Raw genomic sequence first — 14,296 nt, 5'->3', positions numbered from 1 at the left:
CTTTTTTTGTCTTGAGTTTGCCTTTTAGTTTACGTCTTCTGGTCACCAAGGATTTTACTAGGTTTCCAGGTTGGTCAGCCATTTCTTCCTCTGTTTCCAATTCGTATTTGTCATGGGAGTCCAGATCTGCATTCTCTTCGTCTGCCCCCGCTAAAGCACTATTATTTTCCTTGTGTTGTCGTCCTACGCTGCTAAGTCCAGCATCAGCTAAGTCAGGTGCTAACCCGGAAAAAGTTGGTGGCAGTTCAGTAGATTGCGTGAGATTAGGGTTGAGTATCCTAGCCTCGTCCTCGTCGAAAACTTGAATATTTGATACTGTGTTATCTATTATAGTTTCCTTTGGTAATTTGTCTGTTGGCTCTTGACCATTTAGTATTGTAGCATTTAGATCGCCATTAGCCATTATGGCTTCCGGGGTTGCTTTACAAACATATCAGGCACATCAGGCACATCAGTTGGGCTAGTAGAGGTATTTATCACCGCAGTTTTGGCCCCATCATTCCCTATCGGAGACCCTGCCAGGGCGCCCAGCTTAGCTTTTTGTCTGGCAAAATTTTTAGCGGTTTTCTTTAATAGGGAAGTGTTCATATCAGTCAGCACAGGGGGACAAATCAAAGGCTTACCAGGAGCTGATCTTTCAGTGCCCTTGTTCCTCTCACCCTGCACCGCCATCGCCGAGATAGGAGGATTCTCCTTGGTACCGCGCTGCCCAGTCTCTCCCCCTGCCTCTCCGCCTGAAGCCGCAAAGACCGGAAGAGCTGTGAAATCCGAAGGCTTGGCTGCAGGGTCCGTAGCTCGTGGGTTGGGGATGGGAGGTACCGGCGCAGCGTTCGCCGCGGTTGTGTGATCCCTGCTCCCGCACTTGCTGAAGGTAGGGAAGGTGTCGCCGCGGCTGCCGTGACTGCCACGGTTGTTATGTTTGTGCTTCCCGTATCCACGGTAGAAGAGGCTGCGGCGGCTTTAGTGTTCCGCGTAGTCCGCGGCAGGTTTTTGGGAGACATGACTTCGGACCACCAGGTCCGGGCAGATTGGAAGTCTATCTAGCAGGCCTCCGACCCAAAAAAACGGCAATGGATCTGTCTAATTGATTTTCCAGCAGTCCGGGACAGATTCAAAAACCAGAACATCCAGAGCATCGGTGAGCGTTTTTTTTTTCCCCCCGATATATTATGTTTTAAAAGTCTGTTGTGCAATCCAAGTTTTTTATTTCACGCTCTAAAATTTTAACTTGGAGACCGCAACCTTATAATCTCATTGCGGAGGAGGTGAGGAGCTCCAGGATTTGCTGCCGCTGGCTCGAGTCCTTACTCCGCCTTCTTGGCTCCGAAACCAATGAACAATCATTAGGCATGATTCATTCAGGACAATGATCTGTTGGATTCCACCCAATTTGGATTTTGTTCTGAACATAGCAATGAGACTGCACTAATTAAAGCCACTGATGAGATTAGGGTAGTGATGGACAGAGGTGGGGCTGTAACCCTAATACTCCTTGATCTATCAGCAGCGTTTTATACTGTGGACCATAACCTGCTGAAACTGCGCATAAAAATTGGGAATAAATGATTCTGCACCCTCCTTGCTTTCTTTTTTAGCGGATAGAACTCAGGCGGTCGTACTCGATCATTTTAAGTCAGCGCCATATGTTCTGCCTTGTGGTGTCCCTCAGGGTTCTTCCCATAGTCTGACACTATTTACCATCTATGTGTCAGAACTAGCTCCCCTGATTCAACAATTTGATTTTAGCTTGACATCTTACGTCAACAACACACAAAGTGAGGTCGCAGCTTTTAAAAATGATCCCTCCACCTCATAGCGGTTTCAACAATGAATGCGAGAAATCAGCATTTGGATTAGAAAACATTGTTTAAAGCTCCATTCTGATAAAACCGAGGGGTTGATCTTTGGCAATCTTTTACAGTCATGGGAAGTCACATGGTGGCCAGCAGTTTTGGGGTAACTTCCTAAACCCGTAATAAAGCAAATCATTTAGGAATTGTACTAGGTAATAAATTGACATATGTGAACCAAATACACCACTCTGTCTTCTCCTTGATTCCTAATTTAGAAATTAAATAAAAGTCTTCCTAATCTGTCAACGAATGCCAGAAGGACGGTTGTAACTGCACTTGTGTAATCCAAATTTGATTATTGCAATGGACTGTTTTTGAATATCCAAAAGCAATATTTAAAAAAGGTGAAAATGATCCAAAATGCAGCTGCAAGAATCCTTTTCGATCTGCCTAAATATCAATCAGTGCCCAAAGAAAAGGAACCTGCTTTGGCTACCAGTAGCAAATTGCATTAAGTTTAAGACCCTATGCCTGGCCTATAAACTGTACAGGACCCTGTTTCTTAAAAAAACCTCTTCAAGTGGTATCAGCCTAGTAGATTGCTTCTTTCTACTGTAGCTAAGTACACAACCATTCCTAGAACTCGCACTACTAGCTGGGGTGGTCGTAGTCTGAGTTACGGAACCGCAAAACTTTAGAATACCCTCGCATTGCATATCAGATCTTTGCACTCTTTATCGTTTTTTAGGAAGAGCCTTAAAACCTGGCTCTTTGAGGCTCAGATGATGATCCAGTGATGTTGTGCTTTTGACCCTCCCCAGGCATATCTTAACCGTGAGGAACTCATCTCTGGGGACTAACTGAAATTTGGTGGGGGAGGTAAGGCTGCGTGGCCCCCTCCCAAGGCCGATTTCTGCCCCGGAGAACCTATTCCCCGGGGCCAGTCCATGTGTCTCGGGGTGCCCTGGTCCCAAACAGGGCACCCAGTGCGCACAATGGAGACTGTGCAGAGAGCCTCAAGGCCCTGCGGTCCCAGCCTGCTCCCCGCCTCCAATGCAGCTCTCCGCATGCAGAGGCAATAGTTTCATCTCTTTCCGCGCCCACAAGTCTGCAGGCAAGGAAAGAGATGAACCATATGCTTCCAGTGGGCAGGAACACTTTGACAGCTCCTGCCTGCTGGAACTGTAGTGCCTGCTTTTGTATGGCAAAAGCTAAATGCTATGTCCCAGGGGTGGGCTAGGGACATAGCATCAGCTGGCCTTGGGGCGTGGCAGTCTCAGGGCCATATAAGGCTCCTTGTGGACCCTCTCCCTTGTTCATCATGGCCTGGTCCCAAGGAGGTGTTACTCTCCTGGGCCGTATATTTGGCCTCACACAACAAAATCAATTTTTGGCCCTAGGTAGGTGGTGGTACCCAAGGCACGTGGTCTGAGTGGCCCCCCTATATTATTTAATGTTTTTTGTCCCAGGGAGATGGTGAGCCCCGGGGAGCGGGGTCCGTGCTCCCGTCCACAATATTATTCTATTAGCTCGGGGAGGTGGTGGTCCCCGGGGCTTGCAACAGTCCAGGAGAGAGGTCAATGCATCCCCCTCTTTTAACTAAATAAAGCCTCGGGAGGTGGTGGTCACCTGGGCTCATTTGAGCCCATGGAGAAGGGTCATCACAGCCCCCCTCCTATATTAATAATAAGCCTCGTGGAGGTGGTGGTCCTCAGGGCTCAAGGAGCCTCAGGAGGAGGGGTCCCGTGCCCCCTACTTTTCTTAGAAAATGCCCCCAGGACCTGGCCCACCAAAAGGCCGTTTTCAAAACAAAACCAGACTTGTGGTTGTTTTTTAAATAATTTTGCTGCAAATTCTATAATTTTGTGGCAAAAATCTTGAAAAATATATTTTCTGGCCTGCCGGGTACCCTCTGACCAAGCCTACTTTGCCCTCTTTTCTTTATTCTTAACATTTTTTGTTCCACAATGGCTGTCAACACTTCATGGTTGAAGTGTTGGCAGTCAGAGCTCTACAGATCCCTGCTCAAGCAGTGGGACCGCTGCCTGCTCTTAAAATACACTGTAACAAACATTCACAAAGGGGAAGGGGTCCCTTGGGAACCCCGTTCCCATTTGCGAATGGGTTACCATCCACTGAAAATAGGTGGTAAAATGCAAATGTTTTTCGACCTCATTTCGGTCACAAAGCATTCCTTCATACCAATGCGATTCGGTATTAGGGACACCCTAAACACGCCCCTTCCTAATAGCGAATCTCAAACCCATTTTGCGATTTGGTAACAGGTTACCGAATCGCAAAATATGGTTTGCTGCATCTGAAAAGCCTGTTTGCATTCACTAAAGGGCTGATTCATAATTTGCGAAGAGAAAAAATGCTTGATGCATGTGCCCCAATGTGCTTTAGTGGGCTTTTGAAAGCTTAAATCTAGTAACTAATCTTCCAATAAAGCTCTTTGGGAAACGTTTGGCATGTTGGGAGGCTGAAAATAGCTAACTGGAGAATGGCATCCCTTAAATGACAATATATTTTGGGTTATGGCTTTTTGCCCTGCTGGGTATACCTTTATTTTTCCTGGAAGATTAGTGGTCTCTTAAAGCTGTGGTTTCTACATATGTAGATGTAGCTGGTGGGATTGAGGAACCTGCTGGCCTGTGCATGAAAAAGGAGATTGATGTGGGGTTTGTGATAGTTTTGGTGCAACCCTGAATAGGAGGGCTGCTTTGGATTACAACATGCTTTTGAACTAGAGATGACCTATTCCAGATTGCTCTCAAACGACAGAAAATAACCTTCAATAGTGAATCATAAAATCCTCACATCTTAAGCTGGGATAAACTCCAGATTGATAGATGTGGAAGACATCTCCCACTTCCAGAGGCAGGGAACTTCTCTTTAGGTGAAAGAAGTAAGCACGCTCCATTTCAGCTTGATGCACATCTCTTGGGTCTCCATAGCCTCTGCTGCATTAATATAATAAAGAAATCCGGCCCTTTGGACACCAGTGCTTTCTCTAGAAAGGTAACACAGAGGCACCATCAAAAGTATGGGAGAAGCACTCTGTACATACAAATACCCATGACCTACTATTGCTTTAGGCGCACAACTATAGCTGCCCTTCTTCTTTCTGCAATACAAAGGGACTCTTGCTGCTGCCAAACTGATGATGGAAGTGGACTAATTTTAAATATATAATTTTGGAGATACATTATGTTCCCTGAAGAATCACACTGTTTATGGGATGAATCACTTTGAGTGTGTCCAGGTCTCGCATTTTTCAAACTGAAAATAATGAAAACATTTTTCATTACACAAGAACAGTAGTTCATGAATACTTGACTAATAATTCTGGCTTTTGAGTAAGAGATATTTGCTTCCTGTTCAGCAAAGATTGGACATTGTGTTGATACATATGGAGTGCTTCTCCCATACTTTTAATATACCTTTCTGAAATTTGGGTTTTGTTTGGAGTGGTCAGGCCAGGGAGTGGAGTACCCATCTTTTGGAATGACTGGGAGTGCAGTGACATACACTACAACCATTCCAAAGCAAATAGGGGCATATTATCAAGAAACAAGGTCAAAATTATCAACGCTTTAGCAGCAGAAAACTGCTGCAAAAGCGGCGATAATGGGCTTGATAATAGGCCCTTGAGAATTCCAAAAGAAACCCATGTTCTGGTGTCAACATGGGCTTCTATTGGAATTCTCAAGGGCATATCATCATGCCCATTATTGCCGCTTTAGCAGCAGTTTTCTGCCGCTAAAGCGGTTATAATTTTAACGCAGTGCCTAATATATGCCCCATAGTTTGTTCTGATCACAGAGGCACTTATCAGTTTTTGCTAGTGCTCTGACGTACAGCCCATTATGAAGTGGGTGTTAGACAAAAAGCAACTTGTATACAAGAAATCACAACCTAGATTCAGGCCACTGTTTTGCATGTCTGCGCTAGCAAGATGGAACATGAGTGGAGATGGGCATATTTCAGCAGTATGGTTTGTCCTGATTTTGTTTGTTCTTCTGGACATTAAAGCAAACTTTTCCAACTCTACTGCACTTACCGAAGTTATTAATATTTCTATATGAGCCAGCAAAATGGCCTAGCTAGTAAAATGCTAGACTTTTAGTGATCTGTAGGTCACAGACTCAGATCCTGGTAGAACTGGTTCTGCCTTTCATCCTTTTGGATTGTGGATAGGATACTGCTCACTTCAAAGCTGATGGATCCTGTTGTTAGCTGTCCTTTAGGAATACCATAAGCACGGTATGGAATGCTGTACAAACACAGGTCAATATCTGTCCTCCAGATTGAAGTTTATTGATTTGTAGTTACTGCTTTACATGTTACAGACCTCAAGCAGTTAGATGAGTGAAGCGGCCAAGTGTTAGGTAGCTGACTTCCACACCAGAGACCTGGGTTATAGTACTCTCTCAGGTATCATTTGGCAAAAGGGTGACTTTGAGAAAATTGCATCCTGGCCCAAAGCATCAACAATAGGCATTTCAGAGTTGAATACTAAACACATGAGTATGTAATTAAATGGCCTTAAAATGTTGGCAAATGAGTAAAATGACAAGGGGCAGTGGTTGTCTTTTACAGTATCACACCGTTTAAATAGATTCATAAATTCCTTCAATTGGGATCTGGGCTCTAGTGTCCCTTTTACCTCCTTTACCTCTTTTTAATCTGTCACCAATGCTCTGTGTACTGTTTTCCTACTTTTCCAGATCCTTGAAACTCATTTGACACAGACCTACCATGAGTCTGGTGCATTTCCACACCAGTCAAATAGAAAGCAGACATGAAGTTAAGGATGCTATTCTTTGGGGGGGGCAGAATATTTGGGTACCTTTGCCCATTAGGTTGGTCCTGCATGTTGGGTGTTCAAACTCTCAGTACATGTGATATGTTTGTAAATTCATCATCATCATCATCAAACAACTTTATTTCAGTTCGAAGAACCATAAAAGCACACCAATGTGCCCACATACAAAACTTTCATAAAACAAAAATTACAAAACTCTATTTGCTGCTGTGCAATTGATTCAAATTGCAACCTTTAGCACAAGCCGTTTGATAGATAAAAGGAGTTCCCTCAGTAAAATAACTACATATTCCCACTATTTTGTTCTTTGAGCCACCTGCACATGCCGTTATTGCCGTGAGCTGGGGAGAACCGGGGAGGCCTGCTGCTGACCAGGCAGACCGAACTACATTCCCCATCACCCCTTGCGGCGCTTCAGGCCGCGTCCTGCATCCAGCGCGTCAGGAGGCACTCAAAAGGGGGCTAGGGCTCCCCCGCGGGAGCCCACTATCTTGTTCTTTGAGCCACCTGCACCTGCCGTTATTGCCGTGAGCTGGGGAGAACCAGGGACACCTGCTGCTGACCGGGCCGATCAAACAACATTCCCTATCACCCCTTGTGGGGCTTCACGCCGGGTCCTGCATCCAGGGCGCCAGGAGGCGCTCGATAGGGGGCTAGGGCTCCCGCGGGGGGGGGAACTATCTTGTTCTTTGAGCCACCTGCCGTTATTGCCGTGAGCTGGGGAGAACCGGGGATGACTGCTGCTGACCGGGCCGACCGAACAACATTCCCCATCAGCCCTTGCTGCACTTCACACCGCATCCCGCATCCAGCGCACCAGGAGGCGCTCAAAAGGGGGCTAGGGCTCCTGCCCAGTGTCTTGTTCTTTGAGGCACCTGCCCTTATTGCTGTGAGCTGGGGAGAACCGGGGACGCCTGCTGCTGACTGTGCCAACCGAACTACATTCCCCATCACCCCTTGCTTCGCTTCACGCCATGCCCTGCATCCAGCGGGCCAGGAGGTGCGCAAAAGGGGGCTAGAGCTCCTGCGTGTGGGAGCCCACTAACTTATTCTTCGAGCCACCTGCACCTGCCGTTATTGCTGTGAGCTGGGGAGAACCGGGGACACCTGCTACTGACCGGGCCGACCAAACTACATTCCCCATCACCCCTTGCGGCACTTCATGCCGCGTCCTGCATCCAGCGTGCCAGGAGGTGCTCAAAAGGGGGCTAGGGCTCCCGCAGGGCAGGAGCCCTCTATCTTCTTCTTTGAGCCACCTGCCGTTATTGCCCTGAGCTAGGGCTCCCGCAGCACGGGATGCACGCGGGCATGTTCGGGCCACGCCCGGGTGAAGCCTGGGCCAAGGGCGGGCTCGTCCCCGACAGGCCGAGGCAGGGCCGGACCACCCCCTGATATCTGAGCGATAAGGCTACCACGGATCTGGACTCTGGGAGGACTTATAAGGTACTGTTTGTTGACACGATTGTGCATAAGTTTGAGCGTAGAATGAGTAAGCGCAAGGCCACGGGTTCTATGGTAGGTGGTGGGTTTTTGGGCACTCTGGATGCCTTTTTGACTAGAGCTAAATCAGTGCTGACCCACCAGATTCAACTTACAGAAAAAAGACTTTCCTTGGACAGCTTTGCGGCCAAAAAACGTTCATCCATGGGCAGTATAGCAGTGTCCACATCCCCTAATGGAACAGCACATTTGTGTTCAGTCACACCCGGTAGTAACGTAAATAAAGATATAGCCATCCTCATCGCCTCGCCTCCCTTGCCAGTATGCCCGTCACAAGAACTTGCAGAGGCTCAAACTGTCTGCACCAGCCTCCCCTAAAACGCTTCAGGGGACACGGGCCTGGGCGCTCTAGCAGAGGAGGGGGCAGGGATCCCAATGTTGACCACGTCCACGTCAAGTAACGCAATTACATCATGCATAGGCGAGGGGGAGGCCATTACCCGCTCAAAGAGGGTGGTTAACCTTTGCATTGTCAGTACCACCAAGCCCTCAAACAGCGATGAGCCACCAGCAAAGCGATCTAGGGGTGGGGTGTCCCTTAAATCAATACGTAACAAGAAACAAAAAACTAGGCCAGAGACTCAAGCAATTAGGCCCTCTGACACAGCAGGTCTAGACGCCAGTCAAAAGTCCCACAGTGGAGAATGTGTCAGTGTAGAGTTGAGGGCTGATCTTGAGTATTGGAAAAGAGCGGAAACATTGATAACTGTCCTTTTGGGGCCTTTACTGGGCAAACTTAGGGCAATAGAGAAAAAACTGGCGTTACTCCTGGCCCAGACTAGTGCTCTCACCAATAATGCTAGCCAGTGTGTAGCGGAAGTTCCGAAACCCCAAGTCGCACCCGCTGTAGCAGCGGACGAGGGGGCGGTGGAAATGGGGCTAACAAACAGCCCATAGGAATCCAAGATGGGGCCACTAGAGTGTCAGACCCAGACCCAGTCCACCGGGCTGTAAATTGAAATTACACACGCACTTCCACTGGGGAACATAGGGAATTGAGGGAGAGGACTGCAGGCAACATCTCAGCACAACAAACAGTACCCATCAACACAGTAGATAGAGCCAACCCACATCAACATCTTAGGGAGACGTCAACACATAGTGCACGTTATACCACAGACCTGCCAGTTTTAGATTTACCCCCCGCCTCATGCCTATACACCGTGGTTCTGACGGGTGTTTCAGCGTGCACAAATGACAGAGAAGAATCCACCTCAATGCTGATTAACAAAACAGCTAACTGCTTGTGCAGGAACGTAGGGTTCAATATCACTGACTATAGGCATATTCTGATGGCCAGAAGAGTGAACTGGGTTGGTAGCAACAGGAAAGATTTCTCAGGGGACTGTGTTATTGTAACTTTAAGGTACCCCGAGCTCGTGCGCAGGCTGCTCTTTCAGAGGGAGGGGCCCTACCATGACGAGGGGGGTTTAAGTATTAAAATGCTCCCACTGGGCAACTTTTATCGACACTCAATGACCTCGAATAACCAGCAGCAACGCACAGGCCACTGGGTGGGAGAGTATGGGGAAGCTTTCAGAATCCTGACATACAATTTTTATGCCCCCCCCCCCTGAGTAACACTAGAGATTTAAATGACATGATTAACTGGGCTGTTGAGGGAAGCTAAAGGTGCCCATGTCCACGTAAGCAAAGCTATCACCATAGATCCAGGAAGAACAGAAGTGGCTAATATAGCTGGGGTGCAGTAAATCATATCGATCTAGACCCCAAAGCAGCACGATTACAAGAGCACAGTGACCTGAATACGGAAAACCAAGGGCCTCACACCCTCCTGACATTAGCTAGCGTAGATGGGCAACATGAGAGAGATTGTAAGTTAGTTTCCTGGAATATAGCAGGTTTGTCTTCCAAATTTAAAAATGAAGATTGGATTTTTTACATAAGGAAATTCCAAATTATCTATTTACAGGAAACATGGGAAGTAGAGAATAGCTCCTTCCATCTAGAGGGTTACAAAACCTACTTTGTACCGGCTTGCAAGGCACCATCAGGGAGAGCTAAGGGAGGGTTGGTCACATAAGTTGATCTCAGGTTACAGGGCAGATGGACTGACTTGGAATGGGATTCAAATATTGTGCAGGGGCTTAGGTTCTATCATAAAGGTCACGAGAATTTGTATACATTTTTATAATGCAATGCCATTGGGTCATGGCACGGTTAGCTTGCAAGAGCTAGACAGAAGGTTTACTCACACACAAGAGCGAGGGGCGACGGTACCCCATTTGGTTTTAGCTGGCGACTTCAATTGCCACCTATGCCCAAACTTGAGTGTTAAGTGTGGGAACTGGTTTACATGTACACTGGAAGAGGGCCCGCACATGGAACACACAAAGGAGTGTAAGACACTAAGTAAACTACTAAATGAGTATGCCCTCACACACAAGAAGGATCTAACGGTAGTTGGTAAGGACAACATGTTCCACCCCACATTCAAAGGCAGAGGATGTGCTTCATTCATTGATTTTATTTTTGTCTCCATGGCACTGAAAAACTCAGTGTTAGATTTTAGTATTAGCTTGAGTATCTTTAGCGACCATAACCTTCTTGTCCTGTCTCTTGCGGAGCTAAACCTCTGTAGGAATCCATCTAATGGAGGAGGGGGGACGATGAGTGCCACAGATCAAGGCAGGAGGTTGAGATGGTCACAGGCCAACGGGGAAGTCTTTTACAAAGCACCATTGAAAGACGGTGAACAAGCCATTTCAAGCTGCTTAGACCAGGATGTAGAGGGGGTTGAATTAGTCAGGGCTTTTGAGGGAGTCGTCCAACAGATTGATGGTCTGCTTAGATCCACATCACATAGAGCTAGATCAGAGGTTTCAAGGTGGTTTCACCGACAATGCTCCCGCGCCTCAAGAGAGCTGAAAGCGGCTCTAAAATCCACCCCAAGAGACAAGGGTAGGGTGATCCTCTGTAGGGCAAATGATAAGTCAGGCGTTAAAGGCTGCAAAAGAAAATTACTTCACTCCACCTGGGGGATCTGAAGGAGGCGATGGAGTTAAAAGATTCATCTGCCTTCTGGAAAGTCGTAAACAACCCCTGTTTCCAAGAGGCAAATACATCCAGGATAGCTAACAACATTCTGCCAGAGCAATGGCTAAAGCATTTTTCTGGGCTTTACAATCACTGCGCAGACATGAATCAGTTGGAGGGTAACAGGAGGGAACGGAACACCACCGAGGTAAGATTTTCCTTGAGTGAGATCAAGGCAGGGATTGAAGGTTTGACCCGAAACAAGGCTCCGGATTCCACCTGATCTCTTTCTGAGCAAGGTGGATCTATGGGCGCCCATCTTGAAAAAAGAGTCATCAATGCAGCAGTCGACACAGTAATGCCATCATCTTGGTCCACAGCCACTATTGTTCCCATTTTTAAAAAAGGAAACAAAAGATATCCCATTCTGTTATAGGACAATCTCCCTAATTGATGTGTCAGAAAAGGTTTTAGGGAGGGCTATCCTCAGCCGATTAATTGATTGGGCTGAGGATCAGCACATCATAACTGATACCCAATTTAGTTTTAGGCCTGGGAAGTCAACAACCGATCAATGTCTTAATTTATATCTGCTTTCAGCCAAATATACCATTGCCAGTAAAAGTACCGTGTACCTGGCATTTATGGACTCGATGGCGGCCTTTGACAGGGTCAACTGAGGGAAATTATGGGCAATCATGGGTGATCTGGGCGTGGATCTGGGACTTATTAATATTTTTAAATCTTTGCATTGGAACACTACTGCCACAGTCAGATATAACCAGGAGGGAAATACCACAGAACCCTTTGCTTGTTCTAGCGGGGTCAGACAAGGTTGTAATATGGCCCCTTTTTTGTTTACACTGTATATAAACAGACTTGATCAGGCACTTAGCCCTTTAAAGGTTGACACACCCAAGATTGGCTCTCGAGGGATCCCGTCTGGCTTTATGAGGACAACGCGGTCCTCCTGGCCCGTACAGCTAAAGGGCTACAGATTTTGATAGATGGCTTTGTCCTTTTCATGGAGAATCTAGATTTGTCCCCTAACTTGTCAAAATCATACGTTATGGAAGTGGGCAAAAAAAACAAGTAAAACATATAATTACACTATTGGTGAAAATCGATTGGGCAAAGTACATTCTTTTCTCGTATCTGGGGATTTTATTTGATGGCCGTCTAAATTAAAAAAATGTATTAGAGGAGAAATGCCGTATTTTAAATAGTTGCTCTGGGTCGATCATGAATTTTGCACAAAGGTTAGGTCTTTGATCACCTGAGCAAATCTTGAGACTATACACCTCAATGTGTTGTGCCAAATTCTTGTATGGAAGTGAGATATGGGGCTTTATTGACGCGAAGCAACTGCACATGGAGGATAATACGTTTTTTCTGCATTTGCTCAAAGTGCCACACAGCACGCCATACCATATCATCCATGAAGAACTTGGCGCTCACTATATCAGGGACAGGTTGGGAGTTAAACCCCTTGTGTGCTGGGTCAAAATTTGGGCAAACACTGAGGCATCATTCAGCAGGCAGATCATAGTAGATAGCCTTGTTTGTGATCAGGGGCTTAATACCCCATGGTTAAAGTACATGAAGGACACCCTTGTAGGAATAGGATGCGCAGACCTTTTTATTAATCCCGCTAAAATATCTATGCAGGATAAGACTCTGGTTAAGGACTGGTTTTTTAAGCACGTCGCATCACTCAGGGAAAGGTCCATGTGGCTGCGGCCAACGGTCTCCACAGGATACCCTTCACTTTGTTTTACTATGTCCCTTTTATTCAAAACCAAGAAACTTTCTTTTAAAGAGAATTTAAAAGAAAGCCAGATTTAAACACACAAGAGTCACCCTGTTATTTTTAAAATTGTCCCCAGATGCTTTGACCCTGTTTTGTTTTGTACATTTGTTAAGGGTAGCGGCCAGGCTCAGAGCCACAAGGGGAAATTGGGAGATTATGGGCTGACCGGAAAGTCACCCCTTGTTTATGGATCCACAAAGGAATCGGCTGAAGGGAGGGGCACCCAATCCTTGATGTATCGAATGTGTATTTTGGAGAATGTTAGATTGTAGAATTGATTTTAACTCTGATGTATTTTATTTGCACTTTTATGGAATTTTATACCGAATAAAGTTATGTGATTGATTGATTGAACTACATATTAAGACAAGGTGCCAGAAAAACAAAAACCTCAAGAGAAAGCCCTAAAATGGCTCCTGATGGGTCCGTTATGGCATCTGGCATGCCAAAATAGTACCCGTATGAGGAGACTCAGATCCACTGGCCATCACAAAGGAGCAAAGTGCATAATGTAATATAGCAAATCTCTCAGATAAAAAGAGAGTGTAAATTCCAAAATTGCTCCTGCTGACCTTAAACAGGGCATTGCTTAACGCTTCTGAATAAACTAATCTTCAACCTAATGGTGTGACTATCACCCCATCATATGCCTTCTAGTTGCAGCTAAAATGCTATAAAGTCTTGTTCCCAAAAAATTATCCACATTTTTATGAAACCATACACTTCTGAATGATACTTAAGTTGGAATTCGACCTAAGAGGAGCATCGAATCTCGTCTGCTAGCAATTTTAGATGATCCCAGAATGGCTAGCGATGGTAATTTTTAACCCTCGGCGGGCAACTTCGCTACGCCCACAAAGTGGGCGTAGTGTTGCCTACTTCGCCCTTTGCAAAGTAGGCGAAGCAGGCAACACTACGCGCACTCCTTGGGCGTAGTGAAGTTGCCCGCCACCCGCCTCCCTCCCGCCCTCCCGAACATACCTAATTTAATTAAATGGACACAAAAAAATAAATAAATTACACTTTCCTTGTCGGCGGCGCCCCGGGGCTCCCGCTGCTCGTTCAAGGCGCCGTCTGCTAACCAATGTGCATGCGCGGGCGGCCGCGCATGAGCATGCACATCCTAACAGGATCTTGATGCCCACTTTTATTATGATCCTTCACTAATTAATATACAACTCTACCTCAACCGGCTCACTCAAACTTAAAAAAGTACAACACACATCTAAATACCAGCTTAATATAGCACTTTGACTCTTGTCAATGAGCATCCCAGAACTGTACAGGGTGCCAAGACTCCAAAAGTGATTTAAGTGCATATACATGGAGAAAATGTGCTAGTACAAACAAACTAAGAGTAACAATATT

General features: G+C 46.2%; 1 protein-coding gene across 1 annotated transcript in view; it reads left to right on the top strand.

Moving 5' to 3' along the window:
* Positions 1-14,296, top strand: part of ITGBL1 (integrin subunit beta like 1) — a 1,224,736-nt gene that overhangs the window by 576,227 nt on the left and 634,213 nt on the right. The gene's annotated exons all lie outside the window — the stretch shown is intronic.

This window comes from Lissotriton vulgaris, chromosome 8 (assembly GCF_964263255.1).
Source record: "Lissotriton vulgaris chromosome 8, aLisVul1.2, whole genome shotgun sequence".
In the NCBI taxonomy this organism is placed as follows: Eukaryota; Metazoa; Chordata; class Amphibia; order Caudata; family Salamandridae; genus Lissotriton; species Lissotriton vulgaris.
This window is presented reverse-complemented; position numbering and strand designations above follow the sequence as displayed.